Source organism: Dermacentor variabilis, chromosome 7 (assembly GCF_050947875.1).
Source record: "Dermacentor variabilis isolate Ectoservices chromosome 7, ASM5094787v1, whole genome shotgun sequence".
NCBI lineage: Eukaryota > Metazoa > Arthropoda > Arachnida > Ixodida > Ixodidae > Dermacentor > Dermacentor variabilis.
The window spans coordinates 166,288,881-166,302,595 of record NC_134574.1 but is presented as its reverse complement, the minus strand read 5'-3'; the positions used below and the strand labels follow the sequence as shown (position 1 = coordinate 166,302,595).

At 45.2% G+C, this 13,715-nt stretch overlaps 1 non-coding gene across 1 annotated transcript; it reads left to right on the top strand.

Annotated features, from left to right (window-relative positions):
* Window positions 1-13,301: 13,301 nt before the first annotated feature.
* Window positions 13,302-13,375, top strand: TRNAI-AAU (transfer RNA isoleucine (anticodon AAU)). Its single transcript has one exon. It is a non-coding gene; the product is annotated as a tRNA-Ile (tRNA).
* The last annotated feature ends 340 nt before the right edge of the window (window positions 13,376-13,715 follow it).

Below are 13,715 nucleotides of genomic sequence, written 5' to 3'. Positions count from 1 at the left end.
ATGTACGATCGTTCCGGCATCTGTTCTAGCAATGCGCGCTTGACTGACACAGACATCAATGTAGCAAATCGAGAGAGATGCTGAGTTTAACTGAAAACGTGGAGACGTTTGTCTGGCTGACGGAAACGCGATGCTGTAGCAGGTGATGGATGAGAAATAGGATGTGCTACAGGATTATCGAAAATGGCGCACAGGCGGCACACAGAACCGCGGTGACTAATACAACTTTTCTACACTCTTGTACTCTTGAAAACTATACAGCACTAATTGAGATTTGGTGAGCAGCAGGAGCGGTATTCTTGCGCGTTAAATTTCTGGGATTTCTCCAGGTCTCGAATGACTATAGTACCAGACGCTTCGACGTTTGCGGGTGACATAGTTCCTGGAACTGTCCTATGGGACAGCGAGCTTCCCGTTGTTTCCGAAGTGCTGTCGTCTTGTATAGAAACCGACGCGTCCGGCGATAGTCGCGAGAAATCTTGCGAAAGTGGCATCCCCGACAGTGATCACGCTCTATAGGCTGTCGCCCAAGACTGAAGCTCAAAGAAGAATGGGAGCCACCAAACTGTAAGAGCTGACCAATAGGGGGGAGCATCATAATGTTTTCATTAACGTCAGTAACTATAAGCGTTACTTACACATATAACGGAACTTATACATATACATCAATGTGAAGATTGAACGAGCGTTGAGAAAGAGGAAATCATATGTAGTGCTTTTCTGCCTTCGGCAATATTTCAGCACGCGTATACTATATGATCCCATCATAAAGTTTCTGCCATTCATTATGCTCAAACGATGGCAGACGCATTTCCATATACCCACATTATGTGAGAAGGTCAGACAGTGCGAAAGCGATCTTCTTTATCTGCGCAATAGCTCTACCGAAAGCCTAAGTCTCATGCAAAATTTTCTTCGCTCACAGATGCCTATCACGTCATTATTTAGGAGACGTTCAGAAGGATCCGAAACATTAAACTGCCACTACGCTTTGTAAGCAAACGGCGAGATAGACGGCTCTCACGAAGCTTCTCTTCTCATTTGTCCATACAGCTTATCAAACAACGCAAAGCCGTCCATTTCGATCGCATAGATGACCGTATATATGGCCGGGCGTGCAGGAAACAAGATGGCCAATTGTTTTCGTGAACATGAACTAATTCATCATCCAATATGTATGGCACACAGAAGGAACCTTGTTTCTGCCCGTGCAATTCTACGCGTCCGTCGTACGAAACGTACGCCTTCTGTCGGTCGGAAGCGCAAACAGAGGGCGAAAGATCTGCGGCCATCTTCTTATGCGCACGCAAGCACTCGTACGCATCCGTGTGTACACGTGCACAAACAGCGTACGGATACACGCAAGGCCACGCCGTTCACCGCTATACGCGAAACAAAAGTTGGTTCCGAATTCGGAGAGGGCGTCATTTATATCTCATCCAAAGCGAGACAGTTGCTTGATTTCTGCTCGCCTATAGCATACACACAATGTGGAGCGTACACGGCTCACCCGAAGACCGCTCCTGTGTTTGCGCGACGGATCGATATACGGCAGACGAAGCTGTACAGTTTGCACGTTTGCGTCCTAAAGATAGCTGCCGCTTGTGTATCGAGCGACGTTCAGAATTGCGTTATTTTTTTATTTGCCTTAGCGCTAGATCTTTCCTACGTCGTGCACCTGACAGATGCAAACGGCAGTTCCAGATACTAGCGAATTATAGCGAAAGCATACGGTCTCGGCACGCCCCTTCGTTAGCCGTATGGACACAGAGTGTGCGATAAGTAGCGCTGTATACGCTTATGCACGAGCTGTCATTGGATCGGTCATGCATACTGAACCAAATATTAAAGGCTGCAAAGTACATTTTACGTGTGTGTAGCGGCGTGGACAGTAGTTAGATCTTGACCGAACCCTGAACATCAGCACTCTTACCCTTATTTTATTAATTTTACTCTTTACACGTTACACACACACACACACAAACACGAGCGCACGCGCATATATATATATATATATATATATATATATATATATATATATATATATATATATATATATATATATATATATATATATATATATATATATATATATATATATATATTGCTGTACAAAGGAGAAATGTATTAGCCGATGTGTTTTTACAGTTATCTCTCCACGTTTATCCATTTATAGCAGAGCATGCAGAACAAAAATTCATACACATACGAGTAAATATCATGCAGTCTTCGACTATGGGACCTCCTTATGTATACTACGCACATGCAATTTTCTGTATCTTTACCAATAAATAAATCATGAAATTGATTGAATGATTGATTTATCGAAAAAGTTGATTTCTTGTTTGAAATACAAGATAAATTCTGGCGAGAATTCTGATGATATCGTGTCCGAGTAATCCGCCACTACATTTATACGATTCAAAGATCATGCCACCGATAAACAGTAAACTAATTTGTATAAAGTGCGCGCTTCTGCTACGTTGAACGTCCGTGTAGTTTCGTCAGGTTTCATGAAACTCGCAATTCTTGTAACAAGCTAAACACTCGGTAATGAACACTCAGCTTGGTCTCTTTAATGTTCTCATTCCACTGTTTTCAGAAATTTGTAGCGTAGAAAACGAAGTAGCTTACAGCAAAAAAAAAAAATTAATTTGCTCGCCATTGGTGCAGCTGTGGAAATGTTATCCAGATTCTCCGACACGCGTGTACTTTAATCTTGCTTCGTGTTGAGCCGCGATGCGCAATAATCAGTACATGTATACAGCATCGTCGATGGTTGATGCGGTAAGTATAAAACGTGGCTCGTCGTGGTGTCTTAGTGGTCATGTTGGTCTGTCACAAAGCTCGAGGGTCCGCACTCGCAAAACTTTCTTACGCTAAAAGCGTCCGTGCCAGCCAATAGGACGCATTAGTGAAGGCGATCGCGGCCAATGAAAAACAGCACTTGCGAACGAAAAGCTTTGTGAATTCGGCCCGAGGTCGCGAGCTCGATTATGGACAGCGGCGCCCACTTGTCGCTGGCTGTGGCATGAGACGCACTTTCGCGTACTGAGCTTAACGTATACTCGCGTTTCAGTCTCGTTTCTTGCCACGGAGTCCTGTAGACCGGGAATTGTCAGGCAACATTGTGTACCCATAGTTTCTCGATTCCTCAGTCCTTTGTATGTTGCTTAATAGATACTGCTTAATAGATACGCACGTATGACACATTCACGCACGCATGAAAAAGGGCACACAAACACACAGGCGCTGGACTGGAACTAATGCTTTATTGCGTTGTACGTTCTTGGACCGGCGCGGCGCCACTGCAGCAGCGCAGCGTTCTTGGGATTATTGTGTGGCGTCTACGTAAAGCGGTGAAGAGTCATCTGTCGCCATATGTCATCTGTCCGAGTAATGGCCGCGCTACTTCAAACGCGTTTTGGGTGCAAGTCAAGGAACATGAGGCGATCAAAACTGTGATCAGGTTATAACTTCGGCGTTCTTCGTGCCCTCATTGTAGCATCGGCACATTGAACTTGATCAGTCAACAAAACGATCCTAAATCGTGCAGGAAGATTCATTCGCAACGGCAACTTGTTCCGCAGTGACATTACAGAACGAAAATTCAATCGTAATGCCTTTTGAGATAGCACTACGACGCACCAAATAGCCACAGAGAATTATCGCTTGCTTCGAACCAAAGTATACCGCGCGCACAAGGTACCGCAACCAGGGCTGTCACCAGCTCTTACGCAGCTCGGTATGGAGAGGGGCATCACAACAAGCACAGGTCGTCGTCATCAGACAGCCCGGTCACTTTCAAGTGGCTCGAAAGTTTGCGCATATGACGTCATTTCTCATCAAGACAGTGAAGGGACTGAAATGACACTGGTGCACCACGTATCATTCCGGAAATACTACTAACATAAATGGAATGCAGCTTCGGTTGATATCTGCCTGAGCTTTCATGAAGGCTCGATAGCGAAATATTTGGAGCGGCGCGGCGCAACTTCTCGTAAACGCCCTGGAAAGGCTGCTTTCGTTTTTCCACGTCGACTTCGATCGCAACGCATGCTCAAAATGCGCGAAAGCAAAAGGAGGCTCTCTTGCATAACACAACAATCTTGCAGAGAAGCCATCGGCGAGCTGAAGGGGCTTTATGCAAATCTGCACTCACCGTCACGCGGCCGGAGTGAGGTAGGCCTGCTTTCGAGGCAGTGAGGCCACTTCGCACATCACCGTTATAGGTGGGGAAATCCCCTTCTCCCTTTTATTTCTCGCATTTCTTTCAAACCGCCTCCATCTTCATCTCTCTATGAGCTACGAGTGGAGCTACGCAGCCCCCTCTCTAGCCAGTCAGCCAGCCAAGCAACCATGGCAGTTCCGCTTTGGAAGCAGACCTCTCTATAGCACAGAGGAAATAAAAAAGAAAAGGTGGCAGGGGAACGGGGACTAGATGTCTAGGAAATTCATATATACGTTTCGCGCTGCCGGAAGCCGCCTCTCTAGGGTTGAACGCATGCAAACGAACGCTGTGATGACGTGGGTTTGTTGTCGTAGAGAAGGGTTTTTCCCCGCGCTACTCTTCGTCTTTATTTTTTTATTCGGGAGTTTGGAGTTTTCGAGCTTTTTGCTGAAGCCCTCATCTACTGGTGCTGGTAGAGTTAACGAGCCTTGGGGATTCCCAATGTTGCCTTCTTTTTATTTAGTTTTTTTCGGTCATGGGTATATTCTAGTAAAACAGCGTCCAAAATTCACTGAAATTCTAAATATACCTATATATACAAGGTGTCTCAGCTATCATGCATCGCGTTGTTAAAAAAAGACGGTCCATTCTAGGCGAAGACAACCAAGTGCATATTGTTCACAGTCGAGTAGAGTAGCTGTCAGCAATTTTTTGTTGATGTCATTCAAGTTAGGAGTTAATTGAAATTAGGAATTTTTTAATTACTGCTCAAAATGCCGTGCTGTTCAAGAAGAATTTGTAGGAGATTGAAAGAAAATTAGAGCTGGCATGTTTCAACAAGGTTCTTGTGGCCCGTTAATTTTTCCGGCTCATTAAGAAAGCCCGCGGGGGGAAATAACAAATATCACGTGACTAACCGTCCACCCGCGTCAAAAGGCAGCGCCCTATATATATTACTCAAGAAATCATCCAAGGAAACTTTCGAGGAGAATCAAGGTCAAATATAGAAAAGTTATCGATTTTTCGGTATACCTTGGTCATCATTGAAATGATAGCGGCGCAGTGAATGTCATAGCGTATAATGACATTCACCACGTTTGACCGCGGTGAAGCATACGGCTTGAAATTCATCGTTTAATCAAGCACTTATTTGTCTCAGATAACAACACGACAGAAAGTCCGAGAGGAAATATTGCTGTTTTATGTAGAAGAAAACGTTTTTAGCTTCTATGCAATAAACCAATGTTAGCCTACAGATGCAAATGAACGAGTGTTTTTGTGTCTTACCTTCATCACAATGCGACCACTATGGTTGGAAGGAAATCACGGAAACCCGTGCTCAGAAAGCGCCATAGCCACTCGTTGGTCCACGCACTGTCACGGCTAACGGAAAGGTCTATTCTGAGAAACGCTTGTTACAGCCTTGTAGATTTTTCGAACGTGTCTGTGTACCCTGTTTATACGTCGTGCGTTGAACCTACACATATGACTCATAAGTGTGCGCGAATGGCAATTTTTGCGACCAAATCGAATACGAATCGAGCAGTGCCAGAATCAAATCGAATATTGGATACTGTTCAAATAGCTTTCGAATAATGAGCAGCCATTTTTACCATTGGTATGTGAAATGATCGCATCCTAGTATTTATAACGTTAAAACGTTTCTGTCATGACATTGAACGTTATGAAACATCGCTTATTAAAAAGCACAAATGGAGCATTATAAGTAAATAAATCAGTTTGTTCACGTACACGGGACTTTTCAAAGAGCGATCGCTGTGAGACCAATCAAGTCTGACTCCCTAGGCGACGTAGTCTGCTCCTCTACCTAAGTTCTCAAGCGTTATGCCTATGCCCGCGGGGTCGAAATTTATCGTACTTTTGATCCAATTTGAGGTTTGAATGCGCGTGGTTGACGTTTTAGAATATTCGAAAACCATTCGGAAAAATAATCCTACTTACAAATAGTCACCATTCGATTCGAAGATCGTATCGAATATTACTTTGTTCGATTCGTTATTTAAAAGTTTCGAGTATTCGCGCCCCCCATTAACTTGCTACTCCTAAACGGTCCGGTAATCCTAATGGTTAGTTAGTGACTATACGATACGAATACCACAGGTATACGTAGGTGTAAAGAAATCGATGGGACCCGAAAAATTATTTCGTTAATTCGGCAGCTTCGTTAAAGAAAAAAATACTTTAGACACTAATGACATCACATTTATTCCAAAGATCCATTTTCTGCCTGCGTACTCGCTTATATAGAGAGAGCCCGGGGTGCACGTCTCGTGTTCATTCACAAGTGCAGCGAATACTCTGAATAGGTCGCTGGCGTCCGTCACCAGAGGTAAAAACTGGCATACGCATATTTTCCCCATGTTTTACCCATATTTCGAGCAAGACTTTGTTGAACTGGGCACGTGCCGAGTGCACTTTATTTCTTTGAGGATTTGAACGGTTTAGGTTTAGGGAACAGAGTGCTTTCGATGAATCGAAAGCACTCTGTTCAGTTGAAAAGTTTGGAAAAAGGCGGAATTCGATAAATCGACGTTTGACTGCGTGTGCACAACGTCGCGCCCACGGTTAACAAACGCCGCCCGACGTGGTACAGGCGTCCCGAAGAAAAGTATAGAGAGGCCTACTCGAAATCCCAATTCCCATCAATACACAGGTCCTCCTATCTCGTTACCCGGTACTCCCAACAGGGAGCGCTGCCGACAGTAAAGAAGGGAAGCTCCTCCGAGGAAAGTATCTCCTCACAGCAGCACGCAGACGCCGAGGAATGCAAGCCAAGTCTATGTACACGCGCACAGCTCCTCGTGTATAGAGGCAGCAATTCCTCTGTTGACCAATATACTGTTGCTGGGTGTCTCCCCTGTTTCTTCTTCTTTCTCTCTCTCTCTTTCATACATGGTCAACTTGTACACACACAACCGTTTCGTCAGAACAGCCAGTGGCTCTTGTTTGCCCTCGAATCCCACCACCACCGCGATGTGAGCTCTACAGGAAACAACGCGCGTTTCGTCGGCGAACGGACAGACAGCGCAGACGTATCCACCAGACGTTGTGGGTTATCCGTGGGTCACTCGGCAAGCAACATGCCCAGAAAAACAGCACACGAGCACATAACGCACGCACACATGTAGCCCGCAAAGACGAACGCAGACGTAAACGCAATAGAAGGAAAGCGACGCAGACGTAATACAAACGAGAAAAGCACACAGCTCATTAGGTCCGCACATAGTGGACTATACCGCAAACACGGAGCCGGCGGGCCAACGGGCCAACCCGAACGCACGCACCGCGAGGCGCGCCGCCGTCGAGCGTCGGTGTGTGCGCACCAAGACGCGGACTCCCCGCACAGAAGTACAGAAGCGGCGCTGGAGTACAAGTAAAAACGAACGGCGCTTCCCGGTACTTAAAATTTTTTCGCTTCCCGTTTACCTTTGCCTATAACTCAGTTCGTGGCCTCTCTGTATACTTGGGTGACCAGCGTATACGCGTGTGTATACTATATACTATACACTCTTTTTACGAAATGTGAACGACAAATGCATGTTTTCAAAGAACACATCGAAAAGAAAGAAAAGGATACAATAAGTGAATGTAATTCGCTTTAAACTCGCACTTCGCTTAGTGCACCAAGCACAAGGATTCACACCTTCTCCTTTTCTTCCACGCCCTTTCTCTCTTTCATATACCTCCTCAACTTCTTCATGGAACCAGAGTTCAAGACGCAAGGGGACCACTGCAGGGAGCGCCACCACCGCCTCGCCTCGCCCGCCTTAGAACAAATGAGGCGGAGAAAAAAAAAAGAACTTTGATCGCAACGAGGACCACGAGGTGTAAAGACAATGATGACTATGAGGCTGAGCACGAGGATGAGTCTGAGAAGGACCGTGGCGAGAAGTACCGCTAGGAAACACAATACCGAAAGGAAGAGGGGCGGCTATGGGACTTGGAGAAAAGGGCCAAGATTTCCCTTGGGACTCGAGCGAGTGGTATGCCTCACGGCCCTCCCTCGGCTTTGCCTGCTAGACGCGCCTCGACGACTTTATTACTCTTATTACTCGGCGATAGCGGAGCAAACAAATAAACAACCAAACAACAACAAAATAATGCCCCCCCCCCGCCTAATAGAAAGCAGAATTAAGGAATATTTTTTTCGCTTAAAGGTCGCCGAAGGGCGCATAATTCATTGCTGAGTGAATTATGCGCCTTCTGCGTATACGGCAAACATGGTCCCGCGAACGACTCGAGACCTTATGCTCGAGGCATACTTTGTGTTGTTGAGATGGATGTGTTGTTACTGCTTGCTGTTGTACGACAGCCTATTATAAGATTGGAGGTTCGATTATATACTGGTTTTACACTTTTATAGCTCAAAACTACACCGATCGAGAGGAGCGACGCAAGACAAACGTTGTTAAAGCACGCCGTGTAAAATGCGCAAACAGTTAAGCTGCGGATTCGTCTTTCGCATTTTGCCATCAGGGATGCACAGAACGAGCATTCTATAAATGGCCCTTGTCCTGATCGAGAGTGACTTTCCATTTCCCGAAGCCTTATCTGGTCTCGCTGGAATGCACTATAAACGGTACGCATGGTGTAGTGCTGCGCCTTATAGTCGCGTTTACGTGAATGCGACAGAATGCGACAGTAGCACATCGGATTTCCTATAGCGCAACAAGAGTAATGCTATGCGCCAGCATTCACATGGAGCGCATTACCGCTGGTGCGATGGTGGCGGAACACGGTGGCGCACATCGAAGGCAAAGCAGCGCTTCCGGTGTCGCCATCGGCGTCGTCATTTTCTCAACGAACTTGCTGTCCTGCAGTTCGGCGAACGCAGCAGCGTATTCCGTTCCCATAATTCCTAACGCGACACGATCGCGTTTACCTGCACTGCGAAAGCAACTTACTCGTCTCAATGTACCCCTGTCTGGCGCATTAATGTTATGATCTTTCCTAGCACATAAGCCCCATTTAGATGGGGGCGCTGCGCATCTAAAGTTGGCATGATACGACACGATGCGCCAGTCGTCGCATTCATGTAAACGCGGCTCATAATAGTATATATACTGATGCGCGAGTTGGTTATTCATACAGCAATTTCAATCAGCACACTTTTGAATATGAAGGGAACGTACAGTTTTTTTTCCTGTTTTTCTTTCTTCAATAAAACCACTTTCCGTGTTTGTTTGTTTATGGGCAAAGATAAAGTGCTTTGTGACCGCATTTTAATGCGGAAATACATGCTTTTTGTTTTTCTGTAACTGTCCTATATATTTGCATCAGCTTGAGCACCTCGGTTTCGTGCGCATGCGCTGAAGTCTCAGGATACGAGTATTTCTACGTTACCTCCACGGGAACACCTTGTCGTTGCCATTTGGGAATAAAGCCTGCAGCCTCGCAATCAACGTGCAGAATTCCCATGTAGCCGAGACACCACAGCGTGTAAAACCAACGCCATGTAAAACGTTCGTCGTATACCTTGCGACCCTCTGTTCACGCTTGTAAATGCTGTATGTAGGCGTATTGCACGCACGCACGCAGGGCACACAGACAAGCCCAATAGTATTTCTGTTCGAACAGTAACATGGCGCGGGGATGGGAACCCGGCAGAGTGAGTGAGGCCGGGCGAGGTATGCCAAACGAGCAAATAGTGGCCGGCTTCGTGTAACGAATGTTTATCTTCCATGCCGGCCACGGGTGGGCAGAGGAAAGCGAAAGAAACATGCGCGCAGCGATGGACACAGCGAGCGAGTCCCTCGCTGATATGTATACAGGACACGCACACAAACACGTATACACAGGCCTTCGCTGCGATGCGGTAGAGTTTCGCGACCCGGATAAATGCGGTTGGAATCCGTGAAAAGCACCGGGAGGAGTCTTGCCTGCCTCGCTCGGACGGACTCGGTGGTGCGGTGGGCTACGCCGTCAGGCTCCCGTGCATGGTCTGCATAACGAGAAGTGGGATGGTGCGGAACCATCTTTCGCTATATGTGTTTCTTGCGTTCATCTGGCGCATGTAGCTAGGACACAGAGAAGGCTGGTGCTGATTTTTGCAGCGAGTAGTTGTTTTCTGTCATGTTGACCTGTATCTTCTTTCTCATTCCTTCGTGTTTTTTGGAACATTAGAAAGTGGATGCGCACACCACAATGCCGTACAGCCGAATAAGAATCTCACGCCTGCCATGGCTCGACCGTGACTCCGCCGCGTTCTTAAACGAACATTCTACCTGGAAGTTAACCTTGTAGCTCGTAGAAAGTCGAAGAAATCAGCAAAGTTAGCTCCGACATCATTGTAAAATACTCGGCGTCGTACATTACTTCGCACCTGAGACTTAGGCAGCCCATGACGGCGCCTCTGAGTCTCGCGGTGCTCGCTAGGTGTCGCCCCGACGCTAATATCTGCAAAAAGAAAGAGTAAGGAGATGTATACAAAAATGCTAAAATAAAAAACATGCACAGCATACTTCATTAAATCAAACAGGCTAGGTGACAGTCACCGCCCTGTTTCAAAGAGAATGCCAACCTCCTCCTCCTCCTCCTCCTCCTCCTCCTCCTCCTCCTCCTCCACCTCCGATTCTTCTTCTTCCTCTCCTTCATCATCATCATCATCATCATCATCATCATCATCCACCTTCTGAACTCCACGGGCAAAGTTTGTAAGCTGCAATGTGGAATATAACGTGATTAGTTAATAACTTAATTAGTGATTTTTGTTAATTAGTCGATTGTGCATTTCAATTTTTTGTGCAGGTAATGTCCGCCTCTTCGAGTAGACCAGCTCATGAACTAGGATTGCGTTATCTGCCACGGGCAAATTAGAAAAAAAAGTTTGAGTGATCGTTGAAACACCCTGGATATGCTGTGCGCTGGGTCTCAGGTGTTTGAATCTGTATTGTATTCTCTGCTTTCTGTTAATGCTAACAACATTTTAATATATGAACCGCATGACTTTGTACCAAGGGTCTCCACAACAAAGAACCTGGTTACATTTATGACAGTGCTTCCAGTGTACATATAGTGTATAGTATGAGTCAATTATACAGGCGCTGTTTAACCTAAGTAAAGCATTCGGTGTAATTTGCCATGGGCTCCTCCTGACAAAGCTCACGCAAACGGACATACCTTATTCCATCAGCACCAGCTGTTATCTAATTAACGAAGCAATAGATCTTGCTTCATTAGCAGTAATGGACAGAGCTCTGTTCGCTATCAAGTCACTAGCGGAGCTCCCCAAGGTTCCGTTCACTGCCCTCTTCTCTTCTTACTAGACAACAGGGCGGTGATGGAATAAGGTATGCCCGTTTGCGTGAACTTTGTGAGGAGACGCCCGTGGCAACCTATATGAAATACTTTACTTAATACAAAGTAAACAGCGTCTAATAGCATTTCGCGAGCAATTCAACATGCCTTCCGTCTACATGCTGACGGCATAAAGCTATCTAAGACGGTTAACAGTGTTCGCGACTGCATTGACCTCTAAAAAGACAATTTTTCACTTTCAAACTGGTGCAGAGGGGATGAGCTACCCTTAAACGGTTCCGAAATACTACGATATTAGGTTATACGCGAAAAACAATCATGTGCAATTTTTATACAGTCTTCGGGATGTTTCATTGCCCAGGGTCGATGAAATGAAAGATCTTGGTGTGTGTACTTTGACAAAATGCTAAGCTTCTCTTCACGCCCTAAATATTCGAAACAATTAACGTGCCCTTGGTGCTCTGGGTATTAGAGAGCTTTAGGTTAGGGGACGCAAACCGCACCCAAGCGTTCGGGGACGCGGACCACCAGGCGCACAAAAGAACCCAAAGCGACCACAAGAAAGCGCGAAGGACCCCCAATGGAGCTGCGTCCCCCAGCTCTTTGGCGTGACTTGCATCCGCTAACCTAAAACTCTCTATTGTCTGTCGTATATCGTATGACTTGAATTCGCTTGTTGCCTTTCTGGAATTGTACTACACTGTGTGCCTTCCACTACTAGCGCATATATGCTTCTGTAGTTTGGGGCGGAACGTATAATTCTAATTATGACCTCATTGAACGCGTCTAGAATAAATTTATATCTATTTTCGAGAACCGCTTTTGGCCTTCTGGCGATCATAGTCCAGCCCTCCCAAATATACTTCAACTGACACCTCTAAAATCAAGACGTATTAAATCAGACCTTCTGTTCCTCTACAAGTGGGTCCATGGCGTCATAAATTGACCAAGGTTTCTTGATGATGTTTGCATTGACACATTTCAAAGTTCATTTCCTATATTTTGCATATATGTAGATAATCATGTACATTATATGATTAGCTCACTTTTACATACGTCTCCTCGTTCATGGTTTCTCTATTTGTTTTTCCATCTCGCATTCTTTTGTCTACCACATTCGTCTTCTCTGTACATTTTGTCTCACGTATTGCTTCTTATGTGCACGAGTACAAAGGTTCCGTATTTGTTCCTGGGCACTATAATAAATATTTGATTGATTGATTGATTGATTGATTGATTGATTGATTGATTGATTGATTGATTGATTGATTGATTGATTGATTGATTGATTGATACGTGTTTGCATACATGAAACAGTCAACAAGGGGAGAAACAGAGCTACATGGCAACTGCCATGTGGAGGGGCACATATGAAAATAATAGTGAACAACAGGAGAGATAAAAAAAAGAATAAATGGTGGATAGCAACACAATAATAAAACCTGCATGTGTGTTCACGCTCAACTGGCGGAACCAAGCTAATACAAAAATATATGGCAAACGCATAAAAGCCTTTAACAGAGGAGTGTATATAGGTGACGTCCCTGGAGCGAAAACAACCCTAGCAAAACACGTACGCGATAATGTGTAGCGAAACTGTTTGCCGAAGGTAGTGTATGTTATGCTTGTACAACCGTTATTCAACAGTTACAGAGAGTTAAAAACATCATTCATGCTAAGAGGCTAACTTCAAATAGTGGTCTTTTATACAAGCTGTGCACTTCAAACACTGCACGAAAGTAAAAATAAAAAGAAAAGCACATGCTTCAAAGCCGTTCAAGATCCATTCGAAACCACGAAATAACGTTATCGCATAAGTACACTACATATGCGCTCGCTCGCCCCGTCACCTGGCCTGCTAGCTCAGTCGGTTAGAGCGTCGTGCTAATAACGCGAAGGTCGTAGGTTCGATCCCTGCGCAGGCCAATTTTTTTTTCCTCGTCTCCTGTATTTTTTTTTTTTTTTTGTCGCCGTAAACGTGAGTTATCTCCTACGGTAGTATCCCCGAAACGTACATCGCAATCAACGCACATCGCAAGCATGACCACTGTTTCGACAAGATTGGTACGCTCTTTTGATTGGTTCCCTGTTGTTGCCTCCCTTTCAGGAAAATATGCCTCTTTTCTTTACCTGTTCTTTTTAAATATTTATCTAGGCACTGAAAGACGTTGAAGTATGATACATTTTTCGCATGCAATGCTCGCGTACATGCTAATGTGCATACTATGCGATGAATAATGTATGAAATAATGTACACAGCAATAAA